Source organism: Heterocephalus glaber, unplaced genomic scaffold, assembly GCF_053883595.1.
Source record: "Heterocephalus glaber isolate CG9 unplaced genomic scaffold, H.glaber_assembly_v1.0 deba00001444, whole genome shotgun sequence".
NCBI classification, from domain to species: domain Eukaryota; kingdom Metazoa; phylum Chordata; class Mammalia; order Rodentia; family Bathyergidae; genus Heterocephalus; species Heterocephalus glaber.
This window is the reverse complement of record NW_028258297.1, coordinates 15,805,085-15,828,788: the sequence shown is the minus strand read 5'-3', so window position 1 is coordinate 15,828,788 and position 23,704 is coordinate 15,805,085. Positions and strand designations below refer to the sequence as shown.

At 38.5% G+C, this 23,704-nt stretch overlaps 1 long non-coding RNA gene across 1 annotated transcript in view; it reads left to right on the top strand.

The window, feature by feature from the left end:
* Window positions 1–23,704, top strand: part of LOC110349407 (uncharacterized) — a 578,466-nt gene that overhangs the window by 119,353 nt on the left and 435,409 nt on the right. The gene's annotated exons all lie outside the window — the stretch shown is intronic.

Below are 23,704 nucleotides of genomic sequence, written 5' to 3'. Positions count from 1 at the left end.
ACAAAAGATTCTCAGGGGCAGGGATTTAGCTCAGTGGCACCTCGCCTGCCTCGCAAGCGCAAGGTCCTGAGTTCGATCCCCAGTACTGCAAAAAAAAAAAAAAAAAAAAAAAAAAGTTTTTCAGAACTGTTTCACAGAGTGGAAAGACTAATAGTATAACTGTGTTCAACCAAGGGGGAGTATTTTGAGGAGGAGGAATTACTGGTAATTAAACATCCACCATATTTGTGGTAGAAATGGAGGTTCTCTGGTCAATTAGAATGTCCTTTTAAGCTGCTTTTGATCATATAAATTTTATATATATATATAAAACACAAGATGAATATTCACTTAAAATTTAGGGATATATGTCTCTCAACTGTAGAATGGAAAAATGGAATAAATGCAGTGTGATATAGACATACAGTCAAAGTGTTATCTAAATAGCTTTGCCTTTGGCCACTAACCAATCAGACTAGAAGCTGGCCCAACCAAAATGACATTGAGAATAGCTGCAGTAGGCAGACATGTTCCTGAGTATCAGTCCTGCATAAAATGGAATGTCAGCAATAGAAATGAATGAACTACAGCAATAAGTAGCATATATAAAACTTTAGAAAGAAAGTTAAGACATGAAGTTCATACTACAAGATTCAGTGCATTTAAATTTCAAAGACAGGAAAACTTGTGCTATGTTGTTTATGAATGCATTCATTGCTGGTAAAACTATAAAGAAACACAATTAGTATAAGACTCAAGATGTTGGTAACCTCTTAGAAGAAAAGATAGTGATCATTGGAAAGGCAGATGGAGTCCTTTTTCTGGGTTTCTGGCATTTTTCTATTTTTACCACTGACTAGTTGTGTCATTTTGTTCATCTACAATTATTTCTAAAACTGTACTTTTTTTATGTAATAAAGGAAAGCAGATTAAATAAAGAGACCAAAAGATCTAGTTCAACACCTTGGCTATAATTCCTAATATCTCTATTGTCCTGGTCAATTTACCATGTCTCTTAGAACTTCAGTTTCTTTGACTGTAAAATGAAGATGGTTAAAATGGGCCCCAGGGTGAAGTTTTCAGGATAAAAAAAGATACTCTATGTGACACAGTCTAGTACGGGACACTAGTGTATGTTTTCTCTCACTACGCCACAGAGTAGCATACTCAGGAAGAGAGTAGGTTGCTTACAGGAAATGGAGTTTTAGTGTAGCGTGAGGAAGTTTTAACTCTGCAAAATTAGAACTGCCCAAGACTATACTGTATAGCTAATAAGAGGCCATGATAGTGTCAGCGCTCTGTACCTGCGGGTTCCATATCCATGGATTCAACCAACTGTGGATTGAAAATATTTAGGGAAAAAAATTGCCTTTGTACTGAGCATGGATTGACATTTTCCCTGTCATTATTCCCTAAACAATACAGTATGAAACTATTATATAAAATTTACCTGGTATTTAGTATTGGTGATCCAGACATTATTTGAAAGATTCAAGAGAATATGCATAGATTGTGTGCAAATACTCTACCATTTTCTATAAGGGATCTGAACATCATAGATTTTAATTTCCATGGGGATCCCGGAACTTAAGCATGCAGAAGGATTATTGTATTTAATTTTTGAGTAGCATTACCAGGAAAGCTCCACAGAAACTAAAATGAGAAGACAGATGCATACAGAAATTAAATATATATCCCTTCCCAATAAAGTTGAAGATTTTAAGGAGATATGACTTAAAGCTATCGATTCCAGAAAGAGATATATGAGGTGAAAAATTGGCCTGTTCGCTAAATCTGTAAACAGTAAAAAAGTAAATAGATAAGGACCAGAATTATTACTCAGGGCAGAAACCAATCTTTTTAAGTATATAAAACAACAAGAGATAGTAATGGGCAGGAACATACATGGACTCTAATAGGTTGTGCATGTTTTTCTTAATAACTGAGACCCCTTGAAGGTAGGATGAGTCTACTCAGTAGTGTGACCTTAGACAGCAAATCCAAGCTCTTCCAAGAATGTTTCTGGGACTACTAGCAAGCATAGAATCCTGGGCTGCATGAACCAGGGGCATCATCCTTTGGGGCATTTCTTCTAATGAAATGTATGAAAGCAGGACCCTATTACAGAAATTGTTCTTTTTCTTCTAGATACTGATTTTGTCTTCTAAAATCATATTGAATTTCTTTTAAATAAAATAAACTTGTCAGAGGGCATGTGTAGCAGAGTGCCGCACGCATAGCAGTTGGAAGTGGTTTTACTCTAACCAAAGGTGAATTGCTGGAAGAGTTTCTTTAGAGATACTTTTGACATTCCTTTCACCTTCTTGTCTCCAGCCCAATTTCCATTCCCTTAACAGAATTCTGCAAAAACTATGTCTTGGTTTGCTTTGTAGTTCTGCTAATACCACTTAAAACAATGCAGAGGAGGAGCCAGTCAGCACCGCCCCCCTTGTCTTTGAATTCTGGGAGTCTTTATGCAGGAGTATTTGTTCTTCACCTGGGGCTAATGGGTCCTCACCTGGGGCTGCAGGAGCATCACTTGCCAAGCTGGTGTCAAGCCCCAACTGTCCATGTCTAGAGAGAGTGCTGGTCCTCAATAGGGAGTGCGATGAAAATTTTAAAATTACTTTCCACCAATGGCCACAATGAAGGGCTTTAGGATTTGAGCTTTTCTTTGAGAAAGAGCAGTATTTCAATAGAAGTGCTACCTGGTGGACTGATGAAGGTGGGGAGAGGCCAGGTCTTTTTAACAGTGCTTCAAAGCCTGTCCAGGCTCATTCACTTTATGTATTCGAAAATGAATTCCATTCACAGCTGGAATGTTTAGTATCAGCAGGGCCAATAGATTTTTGCACTCCTCACGGGCCTAGTGGCCATGTTCCCATTAAACACATCTAATTCAAAGCAGAGGGAGGCATCTACATCTCAAGCCTAACTCTCAGCTTAATTCTCTCTGTCTTTTTAAAAGCTGCTCTTCCAGAATGAATTATAAATCAACCACAGCTAATTTTCACATTGAACTGTTTATGTGTTTTTAAAGAGCTTCTGGGAGGAAGCAGAAAGAAGATTTAATAAACGGAGAAGCTGTGAAGCTTCTAAAACACATAAGTAAAATTAAGAGGCAACATGTGACTGAAGATACCAGATAAATAGACTCAGAGCAGGTACCTTCTCGGGCAAATGTGGTGAGCAAAGCCTTTGTTTTTCAGCCTCCAAGCATTGGTGGTGACTTCCTTACTTCTGCAGAGCCTTGAGAAGCACTGTCTTCTCTGAATCTGGGAGGACCAGGCTGTGGGGTAGGGTAGACACCAGCCAAAGCCACCACAGAGGCAGTTTCAGTGGCTGTCTGCCTCCTGCCTCTAGCTGTTGTGGGTACTCTTCTCTTTATTCCCTTCTGGTTCATTCTCTCTTGCTCTCTCTAGCCCCTTTCTAGGCATCTGTGGGTCACTTGACTATTTCTCATGGTATCCTTTTCAAACCTGTTATATTTTCTTTTTTTTTTGGTACCGGGGATTGAACGCGGGTCCTTGCGCTTGTGCAGCAGGCAGCGAAACCACTGAGCTAAATCCCCGGACCTAACCTGTTATATTTTCTGCACCACTACTCACCCCCAAATTTAAAGATTTATCTCCATTGCCAGTGCTCAGACTTTTTTGGGGGGGGCACTGAGACCTGGAATCTCTGCTCCACAATTATTCCGTGGACGCTCACACCTGCCAAACTGAAGGATGCCTTGAGTGTGTAATTCCGTGGTCAGAATCTTAACAGCATAAGGCAAATCTAGTCACAGTGTGGTTCACAGACCTTTGTCTGGTTTTGAATGGGGCTGAGACATGATCAGTATGGAGTTACTATTGTAATTCATTTTTAATTTATTTTACACAAATATCAGTCTGTGATGGATAGGGAAGAGTTAAAAAGTTTTCATCACTGAGACTCCTAGCTCAGTCTTTCCATTTCAGCATGTGAAGGCACACACCACGTTGAATCCCTTTGGGTTTATGTCTCATTCTTCAGTCCTTTACTACTGGTCGTGCACAATGAAAAATTTTTACTCTTTCCCCATAAATGCATTTATTTTTCTACATTTTGTGCCTCAATGAAGCATAGGCAATCTTCAGTATTTCAGCTGAAGTCACTCACATTGAGTCCCAATTCCCAATGTTATTCTTTCCTTCATCCTCTCAATGCATGTGGTCACCCTATGCCTCTCAAAGATGTAATAGTCTCCTGTTCGTCATTAGGCCTCTGCCTCTCTGTGGTTTTCATCCATGTTCGTGGGCACACCCTGGGCTCCCCTGCCCCTCCCCAGGCCTCCACCCTGAGGGTGTCATGGTGTGTCTAAACAGGCGTGAAAAGGACTGAATTGCACCCCTTGAGTCAGCAGACTAATTCCAGGGAAGTTACATTTCTTCCAGGTTGTAGTCATATATAACTTTTAGTAAAAAGTTAAAATCCACTCATTTGAAAATAACTTGGTTTTGCAAATGGAGAATGACTTGAGGGGGAAAAAAATAAGAGCACTATTCAGAGCCTCTCTACCCCGACTATTTAGTGAAAGCTGTCACAAAAGGGATGAGTGACATATTTGAACGAGTTCTTGGGGTTTTCTCGGCACGAGGCAAACCCAGGATCCAGCAGGAGGCAAACCAGCTGCAGCTTGTCATATATTAGTCAATTATCCTAATGATTTTTTTCCCCACTAAAAAGCATGAATCCAGGTTGCTCTTATATTTTATGAAGATTCTACTTCATCTACTCACAAATATTAATTGGATTCTCTTCATGTTGATTCCAGCCTCTGGGGTTGAGGGTGACGGCAGGTGGACGAGGGCCAGTAGAGGGGGAGTGAAGACTGGCAGGAAGTGCCTTCCTTCCCGTACCTCTACCCTCTGCTCTTGTGAGGACAGCATTTGATTAGTTCTTCACAACCTGTTTCTCCTCAGATACAAGGAAAAATACCGGAAACCACTGTGCCAATTCTGGCTGTCGCTCCTTTGAACACTGTGGGATCTGCTAGAGGAATGTGAAATAAATCCAAAAAAGGCTGCTTCATGGATCTTTGAATGTGGTGTCACAGAAGGAAACTGTCTTAGAAATCATAGCTAAAATTGGATCGTTTGTTAATTTTGTGGAAAATTTTTTGAATTAGAATTAATCTTTAACTCAGGAGTCTTTTCTAGCCAATGCCCTCCACTCGGTAGAAAATGACAGTGTTACTGAGACATAATGGAAATCTAAGACCTCAATTCAGACTTCTGTCAGCGGCCTTTCTTCTTTCTGTGGTCCATGCAGACCTTCTTCCAGTGATCAGGTACTAGTGGCATTAAAGCTCTGAGTACATGTCGGCATGAGTAGTGTCCCCCCCTCATTTCATGCCTTAGACCTACATTAATATTATTAATTTTTCCTCCTTATTCTAACTCATCTTTGCTCAGAATTTTGCTCAAGGGTACATTGGTGAGTGCCCACTTCAGTCTCTTCAACTGTTAAAGGGGCTGGTATTGTCGGTTTGCACCTTAAACTATGCTATGATACTGGTTCTTAATAAGATGAATAGAATGGCTATATCAAGGCAAATTTGCCACCATGAATAAAAATGTAACTTAGAGCTATCCCCATAAAATTATGTTTTAGGAGTATTTTCATATACTGAGGATGGCATGTCCATTGACTTTGGTGTTTTATTATAGAATCGGGATTGTCTTAATTACGTTCTCATCACTGAGGCACAATACCTGACTCCCACAACTTTTGGGAGGAAGGGTTTATTTTGGCTCACAGTTTGTAGAGGTTTCAGTCCATAGTCAATTGTCTCCAAGCAGGGCAGCATGGCAGAGGGCCACAGCAGAGGAGAAACAGCTCATGGTAGGATGGCAGAAAGCAGAAGGAGAGAGAGCGAGAAAGAGAGAGCTAGAGAGTGAAAGAGGAGCAGGGAAGAGATAAACCCTACCAGACCACACCCTCAGTGACCCACCTCTTCACACCAGATCCCACCTCTGAACAGCAAATCAGCTATAAACTCAACAATGGACTAATCCACTGATGGTTATCACAACCCCATGATGCAACCCCTTCCCAAAAATTTCACCTGTGAGCACAGGAGGGCTTTGGGAGGACTTCCAGATATAAACCATGATGGGCATCATAAAAACCTTCTGGGAAAAAAGCAAGCTTTCATTACTCTGTTCCAAAAAATTATGTTTTCTATCCTTAACTGCTTCAATATAAAGCAACAGTGGCAGAACTGTTTAAGGAAGGGGCCGGAGTAGGTAAACCTGGCATGACTCAGGGGGAAAGAGCAATGGAGTAGGATTCTAATAGAGCCTCCCTGGCTTTGAAATGGGGCCTCGACTGTTCCATTCCGAAGTTCTAATTTTTGAAGTGGTAATGACAGCCTGACATTGTTTGTGGGATTTTGTGTCAAAACCAAATAAAAGAGTACCTATGAAGTACATAGCATAGGCAATAGAAAAGAGGGTAAATTAAATTTACTGTTTTAAGATTGGTTCTCTTACAGAGAGAAGTTCTGTTTTTCAGGGAAGAGAAAGTGTCATGGAAAACTGGAACAACTACTTTATTACTTCTGAGTTCGTTCTCTGCTTCTTCTTGTCAACAATGCTAATTTCTAACTTAGGATCTGTATTGAATAAGGGAGAAAACTATACTCCTAATCCTAGGCTGTGGGCATAACGTTGAGAGATTGGGCACAAGCTTGCCATTGAGGTAGGGATGGATTTCCTTATCATTTTGGGGCAGATTCATCTCTGATGCTGATCCTCTCAGAAGCTCAGCAGACCAATCTTCAGTGTAGCAGTTGAGAATCTTTCATGTTGCAATCACTCAGTTCATCTAGGTTAAGAGAGAAAAGATGAAATAACTATGATCATAACAACATTGAGCAAAGGTGGGAGGATCTCTGGCAGTAAGAATAAAGGTCTCCCAATGTCACGAAGATGCATAATGGCCCCAGAGTATTAGCTGTCTGTAGCCATGAAATAAGTTCTTACTCTTCATGACAAGCACATCATAGACCAGACTGTCACCAAGGGAATGCTCTAAGCTCACTGGCTTGGGTTTGGACTCTTAAGCCAATTATTGGTAGAGTGGGTGATCGTCAGCAATCCCATTCTCTTTTTTGTATCACGTCACATGTTTAAAATGAGAAAATTCGAAAGCACTGTAGGACAAGAACAGGGTAGAAAGTCTGGGGCTTATGACTGATCCTGAGGTCTGAAACTGACTTGAGTCCACTTGGCTACCATGAAGGCTGAGGAGGTCAGTAGCTTAGCACTTCAGGTATTCATTTCATTCATGGCAGCATTAGGCTAGGAGCGGCTTGTTTCTACCCCAGGCTTGGTGAAGGGTCAGTTTTCCAGGATTGTGAGCTGACTGTAAGAAGAGCAGATAGGTGGGTACAGTTGTGTATACCTTTAATCTCAGCTGCTTAGAAGGCTGAGGGAGGAGGATTTCAAGTTTGAGGCCAGTCTGGGTGACTTATCAAAACCCTGTCTCAAAATAAAATAAAATAATAAAAATAATACTGAAGGTTTAGCTCAGCAATAGAGCACTTGCCTAGCACGTGTGAGGCCCTGGGTTCAATCCCTAGTACTGAATATAAAAAGAGTAGCTGGTGGCTTAATGATTACAGGAAGAGACTCTCCTACTTCTGGATAACAATAGAATAAGAAATCCCGTTACTTATGTTACTGAACCCAAATCCATTTACTTGCCACTCAAAAAGGGCCCAATGAGAGTGGAGGATAAGGTGCTGGGGCAAGGAAAATGATTTATTCAGTAAGCTAGCAAAACTGAGAAGATGATGGTTTATTTTCACCAAACTCTTAGCCCAGTATAACTTTCAAGCTCCTTTTATCTTTGTACAGGGACAAACAGGGAGATTGGCTTTGGAGAGGATTCAAGACTGGAGACTTCTAGGTGCTGCTTCCATGGGTTGGAATGGTACCAACAGGTGGCTGGTATGCAAGTGACTGCAAGATCGTGAAGCTCCTGTTAATCTTGAAACTATTTTATTCTTATCCTGGCAGCATTAGCTTTGAATGGGGAGGAGAGAGATAGGAATATTTTGGGCAAATTCACCTTGTCCTATTAGTTGCAGACTGACATTACTTAAATGATTACATGCAGAGTTGAGGAGAAGCAGCCGGGTCAAAGATGAGGGTAGCTAAGGAGACAAATACAATATGTAGGCAGGCACCAAGTATTTTCACCCTGTTTTAGTCACCTATTTTAGTCACCTATTGGCTACCTGCACAGGCCCAAGTGAAGTCAGTGCTTTTGACAAAAGCAGTCCTCAAGTCCCTGGAAAATAACTTGGGCAACTGTTGTCATGCTAGAGGTGTTCTCTACAGTGGAGCTGGAGGGAAAGGATACCCTGCTCAGCTACATGACCTCTAACATTAGTGATGGTTGAAGCCAACCAAGTGCAAGTAACTAAAAGCAAGTGAAGCTAGAGGGTTCATTTCAGTTTTTCTTCAGCTTCAGTTCTAGGAAACTATTATTTTTTCAGCTTCATCCTCAAACTGCAAGCCCAATCAACTGTATTTTACCATTGGCACCATTAATGTCCATCCTGGTCTGAGCTACTGACCTCTCTTGTCTGGATTCTGTCATGGTTCCTGTGCTAATTAGGGCTGCTGTAACAAATCACTATGAATCTGGCTTCTTAAAACAACAGAAATTTATTCTTTCTCTGTTCTACAGCCCAGGAATATAAAATACAAGTGTCAACAGGGCTATGCTTTCTCCAGAAGCTTGAGAGAGAATCCTGTGTTGCCTCTTCCAGCTTTAAGTGAGCCCAGATGTTTCTTAGCTGTTGGCATTGTAGCCCTAACCTCTGCTTCCATCTTCACACTAACTTCTTCTCTTTGTCTCTGGGTGCCAAATCTCCCTTGCCTTTCCTTTACAAGACACATTTTCATTGAATTTAAGGCCCACACTAAATCCAGGGCGGTCTTGTCTTGAGATCCTTAATGTAATTACATTTGTTAAAGATCCCCTTTTGTTTCCCAAATAAAGTCACATTTACAGGTTCCAGAATTGAAGACCTAGAGATATTTTTTGGGGGAACAATATCAAGTGCACCACACCTGCTACTTGTACTCCCTGACTTTTCTGCACACTGGGTAGTGGTTCTTTAAAAATGTAAGTCAGGCACTGCAGCGCTCAAATCCTCTAGTGGCTTCCTGACACCCTGAACTAACGTTCCACATCTCTGCGATGCTCTACCACTTCCCCACTGTCAGGCTCCAGCTTCATCACTTTCCTCCTCTCACAATGACCTATCTCTTGCTCAGAGGACTCCAATTACACTGGATCCTCTTGCTGCTCCTCCAGCGTGCCACACAGACTCCCGTAGTCTTTGCAGTTGATGTTTCTGCAGCTGGGAGCTCTTTTCCTATAAGTACAGATAGTTTCTGGCTTATGATGTTTTGCCTTATGAATTTTCAAACTTTCCGATAGTGCCAGAGTGATATGCATTCGATAGAGACTACACTTTGCATTTTGAATTGCGATCATTGCCACAGGTTAATGATATGCAGTAGGATATGCTCTTCAAATGCTGGGTGGCAGCAGCAGCCATGACTCCCAGTTAGCCATGCAATCACAAGGGAGAATGACTCACATGCAGCCCCCAGTGTACTGTATTGCTAAGCCATGATGTTCATTAGGTTAGGTGTATTAAATGTATTTTTGACTTGTAGTATTTTCAGCTTACAATAAGTTTTCTGGGGTAGAACCCTCATTGGAAGCTGAGGAACATTTTTCTTATCACAGCTGCCTCTCGAATTTTAATTAGGGCACCCATGGAATGTTTGTTCTTTGGAGAGAGCTCCCGGATAGCTTGGCTAAAATACTATTCCCACTACTGTGTTTTGTTCTGTTTCATTTTTCGAGTGCTTATCAAACTGCACCTTATTTTATATCTGTTTTCTCTGTGTATATTGTATATCACTTCTACTACAGGGGTGACACTGCTTTATCTCACCGGTTCACTTCTGTATCCCCAGAACATAGCATAATGTCGAGCACTTTAGAGATTATCTTAGTTCTTTTGTGCTGTTTTGAAAAAATACCCAAGACTCAGTAATTTATAAAGAACCAAAATTTATTTCACACAGTTCTGTAGAACTGTGAACAAGTCCAAGATCAAGGCCCTGGTAAAGTCAGCATCCAGTGAGGGCTTCTCTCAGCTTCAAGATGGCAGAGTCGCTGTGCGTTTCAGAGGGAACGAATACTGTGCCCTCACATAGTAGAAGGCACAGAAGACACAGACTGGCCCCCTCAAGCTTTATAAAGTACTAATCCCACCCATGATGGCTGTACCTCACAATTTAAATCACTTTCTATGGGCTCTACCTCATAATACCATTATGCTGGTGACTAAGTTTCAACATGTGCATTTGGGAAGACACATTCACACCACAGAAGACAGTTAATAAATAATTGGTGAATAAATGAATATAGCCCTGGTAGTAATTTGGAGGATGAAGCTGAGACAAGAGGAGGTCAGAGGCAAGACACCTCAGGGAAGCCAATACCTCGGCTATGCTGATAATGTGATTTGAGGAGCAACCAACCTTCTCCTGAGGATTGCATGATCTCAACATGTTTTCGTCGAGTGTCAAATTTTCCCAAGCTAGAAGCCCATTTGAGGTGAAGTTCTGCCAGTTGTACTTGAGTCCCGACCGTCTCACTTTAAGACTATACATCTTTGTGAACTTGCAACCATTTTTAGCACCAGGATCCTTCATGCTTCTATCCCACTGATAAGAAATAAACCAGAAGGTTCTGTGTAAATCCTTCATTTCCAGAGTTTGAAAAGCAGTGGTCTCATTTTGGATACTGAAAGCTGACTCTTGTGCTAGCAAGTGTACATTTTAATATGAATTATCTGCTGGTGATGGGGCTTGGAACCCAAAGAATTCTATGTCTAATACTTAGCAATTTTCTGTCAGTGGCTTAAATTTGATATTATGTGACATACCTGCTCCTCTTTTGACCACTACTGTTTGTTAAGTGCTTATTTAAGCAGGGTTCTATTCTAGGGTTGGACTATCATGAATTATCAATGGAGAAGTGGTAATAGTGTTGTGGAACAAAATTTTTCAGAGGGACGCTTGTGTTTATTTTCCTGAAAGTTCATAATTTCCCCCTCCCCTTGGCTTTTCTCTGGCTCAACTTCTCCCTTCTAGAAAGATCCCTCTTTGTGCTTATTTCCTCAGGGAAATTTTTGTCAGTTGCAAACAGAGCAAAACCGTTTTTCCTTAACTTCTTTTCAGCACAATGGAAGAGACCAGAAGCATCAGGCATAGATAAAGCACTGATCAGAAGCACCTTGAGGGAGAGCAGAGTTCCTTGACATTCATGCAAAAGGCATTTTCTTAGGATCATGGGGATCGAAAAGAAAAGGATCGATGAGTGAAAGTGAGCAGAAGGGAGTTATGCAGTGTCCTAAAGATAGGAGCCCTGTGGACTATTTGCTGGCCTAGGGTGCTGTGGAGGAGGGAAAGTCCCAAGATTAGATGATGTCGTAGTCAGCAGCTCTGAGACCCCTGGGCTCCAGCAGAATGATTCCATGCTTTCCAGAGTGTCCCGGAGTGGCAGTGAACACAGCTGGATCTGGAACCACATGGATCAGGACAATGATTCCTCAGCACTGACCCACATGGGCTGATGATCTGGTACCTCCCCAACAACCCAGTAGGACCACAATGTCTCAGAAGTTGCATTTAAGGTCAAGCAACATCAAGAATCTTATACCTTCTTTTCATGCCTAGTGCTTGTATCAGATCTCCAAAATTTCAACACAACCCCAAGTTGACACTGGAGAATTGGGATCCCAAATGAGAAATTAAATTATTATGGAATAATAAAACTATATTCTGCACACCTGTGTTTGTGGCCTGCATTTCATACCTTGCATAAAATATTTATTTTCTTTTCCTCGTGACTGAATTCCCGTGGAGTTACAAGAAGACATAACTTGTAGGTGGATAAAGACTCTTTATAGGCATAATGGCAGCTCACAAAATGTTTATTGTTTGAGAAGCAGGCTTCAGCCCACCTGGTCATTAAGTAAATGCTAAAAATCTTGGCCTGGAGTAGATTTCCACACAGAGATATGGAGAGGCCATTTTGCTCTTATGAAAACAGCTTGATTGAAAAAACAAAATACTCTGTCAGGATTAGCCCTGTTAATATTTGCTAATTCTATATTCAGTGGAAAAGTATGCAGACAAAACAGTGTGTTGGTGAATTTTCTGATCAGAAGAATATCCTGTCCAATACAATACAAACTGGTTTGGAGAAGAGATTTTAATAAATAATTCACATACTTGTTGCTGCCACACAGAGAAGGGAATTAGAATTTTAGGGTTATCCTACTTTAAGGATGTGATACTTGATAGTGATACAAATTTGGGATTGATAAAAGTTGTCTTAGTCACTTTCCTATCACTGGGACAAAACACTTGACACCCCAAATTTAAAGGAAGGGAGGTTTATTTTGGTGTAAGTTTTCAGTCTATGAAACCTTAGCCTTGTGTGGCTTCAAGGAAGAAACGGGATGGCAGAGAGGCGTGGTGGAGGAGAAGGTGCTCAACCCACGGCAGCCGGGAAAATGAGAGCGAAGGGAGGGACTGGGCACAAGAACACACCCTGCTAGTTCACACCTCCAATGACCAGCCTCTGTCCTGGCCCCACCCCTTCACACCAAGTCAGCTACTGAACTAATCAATGGATGAAACCACTGAGACATAACGCACGCCAATAATCCAATCACCTTCCAAACACATGAGAATTTGAGGGGACATTTTAGATCTAAACCATAACAGGCACCTTCCATATTTATCTTTAAAGCCCAACATTTTATTAATTCATTTAAGATAAAGTAATATTGAACTTCTTGTGGCTATTATAGGAAGTCGGTATATCCTTCATTCCCTGTGTCACCAATCACTGATGTAGCCAGATTCTTTTGACACTGTTTATGTAGTTTTTCCATACTACCTGGGGGGGTCCAACAACTCCATTCTATTCTGAAACTGCCTGCTGGAAGTTAGTGTCAGATCCCTTAGTCATACACAACTGCCCCATTGAGATGCCAATTGTAAAGCATCCAGTAGGTTACTTATTCATAGTGCTGAAGTGGACACGTTCACCCACTTACAGAGGTGCGTGGTGAATTTTGTCCGTGTTACTTTGTAGAAATGTACCTGGGTGTCTTTGGGCCTGTCCATATTTGGCAATGGGATTTCTGGATCTTAGGGTACGTGTAATACATTTCAGAAAGTACTGACCACTCTTTTCCAGAATAATTTCACCAATCTACCAATCTACCAAAAGATGTACCAATCTTTTTCCCACTAGTCTTCTCCCATCTGATGATTTCTGACTTTCTGTTTTTAACAATTTGAAAGGTGTAAAATGTATAACAATAAAATATTGTATGTATTTGATTTTTCTTAATTCTAGTAAGACTAAGCATTGTTAGCTAGTTGGGTTTTTTCCCCTGTGAATTATCAACAATACCCTCTGCCAATCTTTCTATTGGGTTTCTTGTCTTTACCTTGTTGCTTTGCTATAGTTCTTTGTGTGTACTAAACAGCATTTCCTTATTGATTTTGACTTTGCAAATATCTTCTCTTCTTCTCTAATTTATTGCTTTTTAAAAGCTTTGTCCAAAGTATGCTCCTTTGAACTTAAATTCAAATTTTCTGTTGCTATGCCATTTTTGCTCTGCCAAATTTTATAGCTTCGCAGATATTACTTCTTTTTTCTAAGTTTTTCTTAATTCATTGTCATGTTATTATAAATGTAATTGTGTTTTTGAAAGTATCTATTATGTCTGCATTATTTCCCTCTTTCATTGTGAATTTTGCTCCTTTTTTTCCCAATTATATCAGAAATTTATCTTGTTAATCCCATTAGAGAACCAGATTTTGATTTTATTAAACTTCACTGTGTTTTCAAAAATTATCCATTTTATTGATTTTTCTTTCTCTTTATTATTTCCTTTCTATATGACTCTGTATTTATCTTTTATCTGTATTTATTTTATTTTTCTAGTTTTATTTTGGATTGAAACCTTTGCTTATTTCTTCATGCTTTTTTGGTTTCTGATAAATGTAACTTTCAAATACTGTTTTAACTGCATACCAAATTGTTGATGCTTTATTGCTATTTAGTTTAACGTCTTTCATAATTTTCCTTATAATTTCCTTATAGAGATGATTGTTTAGTTGAATGATATTTTGTGTTTTAGATATATGAGGTTTAAATAGCTACTATTTGAGATTGATTTTAAATTTTATTGCTTCGTGAGTGGAGAACAGTCTTCATGCTGCTGATTCTGTGGAATATATCGAAAGTTCTTTTGTGATTTAGTACATAGTTAATTTTGTAAATATTCTTGTGTCCTTTAAAAGAATGTGTATTATTTTGGGGATATAAAGTTATGCATATATTTCAGTCAATTCAACATGAGCAAAGTATTGCTTTGCTCTGCCACAGTTATTTTCTTTAGCTTGATTTATTAGTTTAAAATTTTTCTAAAGTTTATGGTTCCTTTTTTATTACTTATTCATTTATTTTTCATGTTAAAATGGGAAGTGGAATGGGAAATGGAATAAAGGGAAAAGTTAATATTCAAGGATCACTTATTTGATGTCTAGGACTCTACCTGATGTTCTCTAATTATGTGCTCATTTAATTGCCAGGGATTGTAACTCAGTGGTAGAGCTCTTGCCTAGTATGCCCAAGGTCTTGGATTCAAGACCCAGCACTGTGAAAAAAATATATATATAGCTATTTTATTTTTGGATTTTTGAGACGGGGCCTCACTGTGTAGTTATGTAGTTCTGGCTGGCCTTGAACTCATGGTGTAGCCCAACTGGCTTTGAACTCATAGTAATCCTTCTGCCTCAGCCTCCTGAATGCTGGGATTCATAGGCAGGCACCGCCACCCTTGACTATATTCAGCTATTTTAATTTCCATTTGTCAAAGAAGAAAATTGAACCTTAAAGAGTTTGCATAATTTTCTTCTTTACAAAGAAAATGTGCCAAGTTCCAGAGCCATTATTTCAACATAGATCTGACTGCTATTTGTGTTCTTGCCCTGTCCCAGTGTACCACACACTTTAATGTGTGGTGAATCACAGCCTCCTATCTTGTTACAATGTAGATTCTAATCTAGTACTCTTTGGGTGCCTAGAATTCTACTCTCTATCTGGGAATGCTAACACTCCTGGTCCATGGACAACACTTTCGATAGCAAGAATCTGTATAATACACTGACAGAATGCATATTAGTTTAAAAAAATTTTAATCTGTGTTTCTACTAGCTCACTTAGGAATTTGGGTTGGGTTACATTACCAGTGTCAAAGATCACAAGGATAGCAGGTGTACTTCTAGCAACAGATGGAGTTCTACTACTACCCTTGTGAAGTGTTTTTACTTTTCGTTACCCTTAGTTTTAAGTAGCTTTCAACACAAAAAAGTTGAAGAGCCATTTGTCGACAGGCTTTTGGAACTGGGCTTCTGTCCTATTATCTACCCTTTAAGGTTTTGTTTAAAGACTATATGGTCTATGTATGGGGCCAGACTGTGGTCGTGTTAAGTCTGGTTCTGTTTTATGAACTTCTACATCAATAGAAACTGATGCATCTTTAACTCACTGTTGGTACCTTGTCAGAATGTCTGTGGCCCTCCAACCCTCCAAAATTGATTTGTTGAAACCTAATTCCCAGTGCGATGATGTCAGGAAGTGCAGTCGTCGGAAGGTAATCAAATAATGAGGGCAGAGCCCTGATGCATGGGATTAATGTTTTACAGAAGAGGGAAAGAAGGAAAGAAGGGAAAGGAATAAATATGAGAAAAGGAACAAATGGAAACAAAGTCTTTGCAAGTAGGCAAGGGTGGAAGGGTTGAAGGGAAGGCAAGAGAATGCTGAAAAATAAGAACCAGGAGAGATTATGTAAAGGTACAAATCCCCAGTGATGAATGTCATCATATTGTATACCTAAAATGTACCAATAAAATTAATAAATTTCAAAAAAAGGAAGAGACCCTAGAGGGTAGCCTTGCACTCCACCATCCTTTGAGGACACAACAGAAAGCAGCTTACATTTTTTTGGACATTCAGTAGAACAATAGTCCATGTTTTCTTTTATTAGTCAAAAATTTATTTTAGGCAGTATAAGAGAAAATTTATTTTAATCTTTGTTGGAATTTTAAAAAATTAAAAATATATATTTATAACAAATCAGAGATTTATATTTATCTTTTGCAACCATTAGTTTATTCTTTGCCTTACCCATAGTGAGGAAAGTAATTAAAAATCATTCATTTATATTTTATTTAAGCACATTTTGAGTAGAAGATATAATCACATGGCTAAAATTCAAATAATGCCATATATGCACATATATTTTTGCATATAATATGTCAAAACACCAAGCTGTACTTCTTAAATATATACAATTTTTGATACGTCAGATATACCTTGATAAAGTTGGGAGAAAAATGAAAAGGTAGATAAATCTCCTCCCTCACATCTCCAATCTCCTAGATACTCATTTTCCTTTCCTAATGAATGAATGCTTTTAATATATCTTTATAAAATAAAGATATTTAAGTATATTTTATTCATATATATATATATGCTTTTAAAATTCTCTCCCTAATTTTTTATTCCCATTGTAGTATCCGGCAATTATGATCTTGCATCTGGACTATTTAATTTAGTAACAGATCTCAGAACCTGGACCATGTCCTGAAGAATTTCTCATTTTTTCTCTGGTGCATGGTGCTCCACTGCATGCTGAGCCATTGCCCTGTGTGTGCCCAATGATGGACACATAGTAACATTTTTAGACATGAAAAACAAATAACAATAAATAAATGCAATAAATAACTTTATAAATGTGCCGTTTTATACTTATGTCAGTAAATCTATAGAATAAGTTCTTAGGAGTGGATTAGTGGGTCAAATGGCATGGGCATTATAAATTAGACAGATGTTATAAAATTACTCTCCCCAGGGCTCCTACAAACTTATACTCCTATCATCATGCATGAGAGTAATTCCCACCCTCATCAAGTTTTCAAATATTCTGGTTAAAATTGGTCTTGCAATGTGCTTTTTTTTTTGGTACTGGACATCCAACTCAGGACCTTGCGCTTGCAAGGCAGGCAGCAGAACCACTGAGCTAAATCCCCAGCCCTGTAATGTGCTTTTAATTTGACTTTTTCTTTTTTACACACAAGAAGGAGCATTTGCTCAGCTGTTGTAGAGCTGTGTTTATTTCCTTTTTATTGAATCATTTATATATGAAAGGTATAAATACTAGTAGAGTAGCTGTCTTTCGGGGATCATTGGCCTGGATCCTTATTGAGATAATTTCTATGATTTTCCGGAGAGATAAATGCTAAGAAGGGTTCTCACTGTGTGTATCTTCTATAGTTCACTTTATCTTTTTATTCCTTATTGAAAGAATATTGAGTTAGATCAAGAGTCTGTGAAGGATGAATTGCAAGCATGCTGATGAATGCACAAGTGTCTGCAGTTCTCACCTTGGATGGTGAGGGTTGTAGAGAAAAATGGTTTGACATGCACAGGGAAAATGGCTAGATAAAACCATGTTTCTCTTGTTTCAGTGTCTTTGGACCTGGATTTCAGGCAGCTCATCAGAGTCACTAAGAGTTAATTATGATTAATATATCAAATGGACAACTACCAGTAAAATGTTACTCTAGGAGCTGGGTGTGCTGTGCTTTTTTTTCTCTGCTCATGATTGACTTTAAAATAAAACCAACTGGAATTAGAATCTTGTCCTTGTCACTAACTCACCATGAGACCTTGAACAATTAGTTGCTATGAGTTTTTTTACTTCGGCTGTAAAATGAAGAGACTGATGTGTACTTGGCAGGGTTTTCACGAGGAGGAAAGGAGATGCTATACTCCGAGCACTTCCTACACCCAGGGCTGGTATGGAGACATGATAGGTACATGTACTCAGCCTTATATGCTACGTATCCTTGGGCCACTTCCTAGGCCCTGCCACGCCTCAGTCTCCTCCTCATAAAATGGGGATAATAACTGTACTTCATCAGGTTGATATGCAAAGTGTGCAGCACAGTGCCAGACACATAAGTGCTCAATAAAGGGTAGCTATTTGTTTTTATTATTGTCATTATCATTCTCTTCAGCAATTTCCTTAAGCTTCCTTATCCTGAGCCCTTCTGTTGGAAATTGGCTGGGATGCTTCCACTATTATTCTTTCTCTATAGTCATGCTGTGACATTTGAGTCACTGTGTGATTGAATCTGCCAGGCACTTCTCTCGGATCTGCATGTGGAGATGCGGGGATTCCTGCCGACACAAGCCCCCAGGGACACTTCCTGGGCCTGGGCCAGTGCTCCTTTCTTCTCTCTCAGAAGTCACTGGGACTGGTCCACCCACTCTCTCTCACTGCCACCACCTGTTCTTCCCCTCATGTTTCTCTTCTGCTCTACAATGGGACGAAATAAACAAACCTCTCTATTGAGTGTAGGAAGGAAAGAGGAAGAATGTACACCATGGAATCAGGAGACACAGGCTTTTCAGGTGCCTCTTGCTGTCCTCTTGCTTTGTATGCAGATCTGTGAAACCAGAGGCTTCTACTCAGTTTTGCAATTCCCGGTCAGCTCTAACATTCTGGTCAGCTGAACACATTCTTTGTTGCTCTCCTGTGTTCAGAATACCACATGTTGGATAGGCAGTGTAGGAATGCCTGTGGTGTGTATGTTCCACAGTGCCCAGGGCACAAGCTGAGTTTAGGTTTACTGATGGTGTTGTCCTGGACAAGTTACTTAAATCTTCCAGTTTCATGTCTGTGAAATGGACATTGGCTTTAATGTAGATTTTAGTGTTAGATGGTCTTGGGTTAAAATTTTGGCTTTAGTAATTTCAGGCTGGGTTAATTCTGCAAATTACGTATTGTGGAGCTTCAGTTTTTCTATAGTAAGCAACTAACACGTAGGAATTCAAATATAGGACTTTCTTCATTTCTCTTGTAGTTTTTTGGTCTTTTTTTTTAGCAGAAGTAAATCATTGAGAAAGTCTGAAAAGTCTCAAGAAGTTACAAAATAGAACCTGAAACCTAAGACCATCTAATTTCAAAGCCCATGTTCTTAGAAGTGAAAAGAGCCAATAAATTATGGATTGAAATCTGAAAGCCAGGACCATCTGATTTCGAAGCCCACATTCCTAACCACCACACGGACATACAGCCTGTCAAGAAAAGTCTTAGATGTAGTAGAATTAATATTTTATTTAAAAATCAGAATGTTGTACATATAAGACTTTTGTCCTAATCATCCCTTCATCTACCTGGGGTGACAGTGGGTGTAGGGTAGGTGACAGCAAATGGAGTGTAAGGAACTAAGTTGTAGGCATAAAAAGAGAAGACTTGAAATCTGTCTTCTGATATTCAAAACAGGATGTGGTACCAAGGTAATAGACTCAGAACATATGCTTTGTTGAAAAACAAAAAGATATTAAAAAAAGAATTTCCTTTAACCCCAATCAGAAAATCTAGGTCAAGTGGGCCAAATCTCACCATTTTTACCAAAGTGGAGGGAAGATATTCTTTCACTTTTAATGCTGAAGACATAAAGAGTGTGGTTATTTGGGAGAAATAGGATGGCACAGAAAGTTTATGAAAAGGCAATTGCTTCTGGTTTAAGAAAAAATGGGAACAGAATGGAAAGTACATACAATTCTGACATCTCCTAGGCCTTCTGAGCAGGGGAGAGACAGAAACAGAGAGAGCTATATTAGGTGAATGTGAGGAGGCTGTATTCATTTCCAGTCTGGGACTGTTTCAGAGATCACTGTACGACATGGGGTGGACACACAGGTAGAATGGTGGAGCAGCGTGGTGAAACAGTAAGAAAGTCTGCTTTTGCAGTGGAGCTTCATTTGGTTTTTCCAATAACATGGCCATTGTTCAAGGTCCAGGGAGCCTGCCATGAGCCTGGGAGTTGACTAAGGACCTGGACTGGAGGCCTGGCAGACTGAGCAGGTTAAGTAACCAACAAGAGCTAAGGAGGAGCCACTCAGTACTGATGAAGACAATTACGAATATCTGCAAATTCATGAGTTACAATTGTCATCAAAACCTCCGTCAGTGGGAATTGGTCAGTAGAAACCAATACCTGGGTTATATTACAACTCTGTCCATAAGTGGGATCAAGAAGGGCCCAGAATGACATCTCCAAGATCTGAGAGCCTCATCTAGCTGTCAGGAGGCCATGTGAACTCTTTCTCCCCTGTACACCCAGCTCTCACCATATATTGTAAACAAGAATTAAAAATAAGATGTAGAGAGATTATACAATTATTATAAAATGTTGATCCTTTTATTTAGATATAAATATATATCTAGGCCTGGGATTTAGCTCAGTGATTTCGTCGCCTGCTGCCCAAGCGCAAGGGCAGGAGTTCAATCCCAGTTACAAAAAAAAAAAAAAAATATATATATATATATATATATATATATATATATATATGGTTGAAATTATTATTTCAGACTAAGTTTCAAAATAACCAGGATTAGAAGTGTGTGTGTGTGTGTGTGTATGTGTGTTCTCATTTAGTTGGGAAACATGAGAAAGACCATGTGAGTTAAATAGAAAATTAGGAAGCTGTATTTCCTATGCATGTGAGTATTAACGTCAGTGAATTTTTTTTATTACTCTAAAACTGTTGGAAAAACTAAACAACTTTTTTAGTTTCTGGCCTTTGCTCTTTTCTTAATTCTGGAATTTGAATTCAATTATATCCAATTCTGCTTTCCTCTCCTGAGAGGTCTCTTAGCATTATGTCTTTCAAGTTTATCCTTGCTGTCAAATAGCAGGATCTCCTTTTAAAGGCTGAATAATATTCCATTTTATGCATTTATATCTATTTATTATACCATATATATCACAACATACATACAATATTTCCTGTATTCATCATTAGACATTTTAATGTTATTTCTATATCTTGACTATTGTGAATAATGCTGCACTAAACATGGAAGCACAACTATTTCTACCAAACACTATTTACATTTCCTTTGGAAATATATGATCCAAAGAAAATCCAAAGGTTTCCAGCTTCTTCCTTGGTACTTTGCAGAGAAACACATTTCAAACATTCTATGAGGAAATCCCAACAGCCGGAGTCCTTGGATATGTAAGCTCACATCCCAAAGTAGCACTCAGCAGACTCCAGATGTCCAAAGTATTCCAACTGCCCATTATATTTCCATAGTTCCTTAAAATGTTTTTTATCAATAGCACTATTTGCTGTCTTAGCCTCACTTCTTCTATCCTCTCAAGGCTAAATGGAATTTGATCTAGTCACAGCACAACTAGTGGCTGTGTATGAACAGCCATCTTCATTGACATCATAGCTAAAGAAGTTTAATGCATAAGTGTACTCTGTCATAATCTTTAAGTGAAAGCATAGCATATACACAAGAATAGAATTTTACTAAAGCTCAGTGATTTTTTTGCTTGTGTGTGTACCTGTGTGACTACTACACAAAGATACACATTGTATTCACTACACAATATTGCCTCACAATACAACCTAACCTGTGTTCTATTTCCAACTATTATAACATTCATCGTTACTGTTTAGTTTTGTTTGTTTTAGAATTTATATAATTGAATCATATAGTATGTTAGCATTTATGTGAATAAAATCATATAGTACGTTCTTTTGTGCCTAGAATGCTTTACAAAACATATCTCTGAGATTCATCCATTATTAATTGCTATGTAGTAGACATTGGGTTGATACATTGTAACTTCTCCATTTCATTACTCCTTTTTGAAAATTTTAGAACTTAATTTTAAGCTTTATTGGCCATAATCTGCAAACAGAAATTATGTATGAATATAAAGGTATACAACTTAATGTTTTTATATTCATATACATTGTCTTTGCCACAGTCCAACTAGTTAACATATCTATCACCTCATGTTGCTTTAAAAATGTTTTTGTAGTGAGAACTTTTAGAATCTACCCTTTGAGAAAATTTTAAGTATATTATTCAGTATTATGATAGTCGCCATAATGTACATTATTAGATCTCCAGAACTTAATCTTGCAGAACTTTGTATCTTTTTTTCAAGTCCTGAGGGCCCACACACTGAGCTATAATCCCAGCCCTTTTAACATTTTTTAATTTTTGAGATAGAGACTCACTGAGTCACGAAGTTGCCCAGGCTGGTATCAAACTTACAATCTCCCTGCCTCAGGCTCTCAGGGCATTGGGATTCTAGGCATACACCACTATGCCCAGCTAACTTTGTATTGTATCTTATAACCCCCCCCCATTTCCTTCTATGAGTTCAAAATCAACTACTTTGGATTCCCCATATAAGGCTATCAGGTAATATTTGTTTTTCTGGTCTGGTCTATTTATTTCTCTTAGCATTATGTCTTCCAGGCTTATCCATACTGTCAAATAGCAGAATTTCCTTTTTTAAAGGCTGAATAATATTTTTATGTATTTATATCTATATATTACAGCATACATATCATATCATACATACAATATTTTCTCTATTCATCATTGGACATTTTTAAGTAATTTCCATATTTTGACTATTGTGAATAATGCTGCACTAAACATGGAAACACAACTATCTCTTCCAGATACTGTTTAAATTTCCTTTGGAGATAAATGATCCAAAGAAAATTTTATATGTAGACATATATATGTCCATGTAGTATATATAATAATATGTAATATATATGTCTATATATAAAATTTTATATATCCAGTAGCAAGATAGCTTGATCATATGATACTTCTATTTTTAATTTTTGAAAATCCTCCATATTGTTTGTTATTATGGCTGTAGTAATTGACATCCCCACTAATACTGGGCAAGGGTTCCCTTTTATCCACATCCTCACCGGCACTTGCTGTCTTTATCTTTCTGATAATAGCAATTCTAACAGGTGTTTGCATTCCTGGATGATAGATAAGTGATATTGGAACCTTTTCATATACCTGTTGGCCATTTGTATGCCTTCTTTTGAGAAGTTTATTCAGATTCTCAGCTCATTTTAAAATTAGGTTTCTTGTTGTTATTTTTGGTGATGTTTTTGCTATTTGTCTGAGTTACATATATGTTTTGGATATTTACACTTTGTCAGTTATGGTTTGCAAATATTTTCTCTTATTCTGCAGGTTGCTTTTTCACTATGATATTTCCTTTTTTTGTACAGAATCTTTTTAGTTCGGTAAATCCTACTTGCCTACTTTTTTCTTTTGCTTACTGTGCTTTTAGGGTCCTGTCTAAAAAGATCATTTCCCAGGACAATGTTAGGAACATTTTCTCTTATGTTTCTACTTAAAGAACTCCCTTTGGTTCTTATACCACAATTTTGGTGGTGGTAAGTTCCCTTATCATTTGTTGGTCTGAAAAAGTCTTTATACTTTCTTCATTCTTAAACATTGGTTTTACTAAATAAACTATTTTTGTTAGCTGTTTTTTCTTTCAGTACTTTAAATATATGATTTTTCATTCTCATTGTCAGGTTTCTGCAGAGAAATCTATTGATAGTCTTATGAAGGTTTCTTGCATATGAAAAGGCTTCCTTTTCTTTTGTGGCTTTCAGAATATTCTTTGTCTTTGACTTTGCACAACTTCTA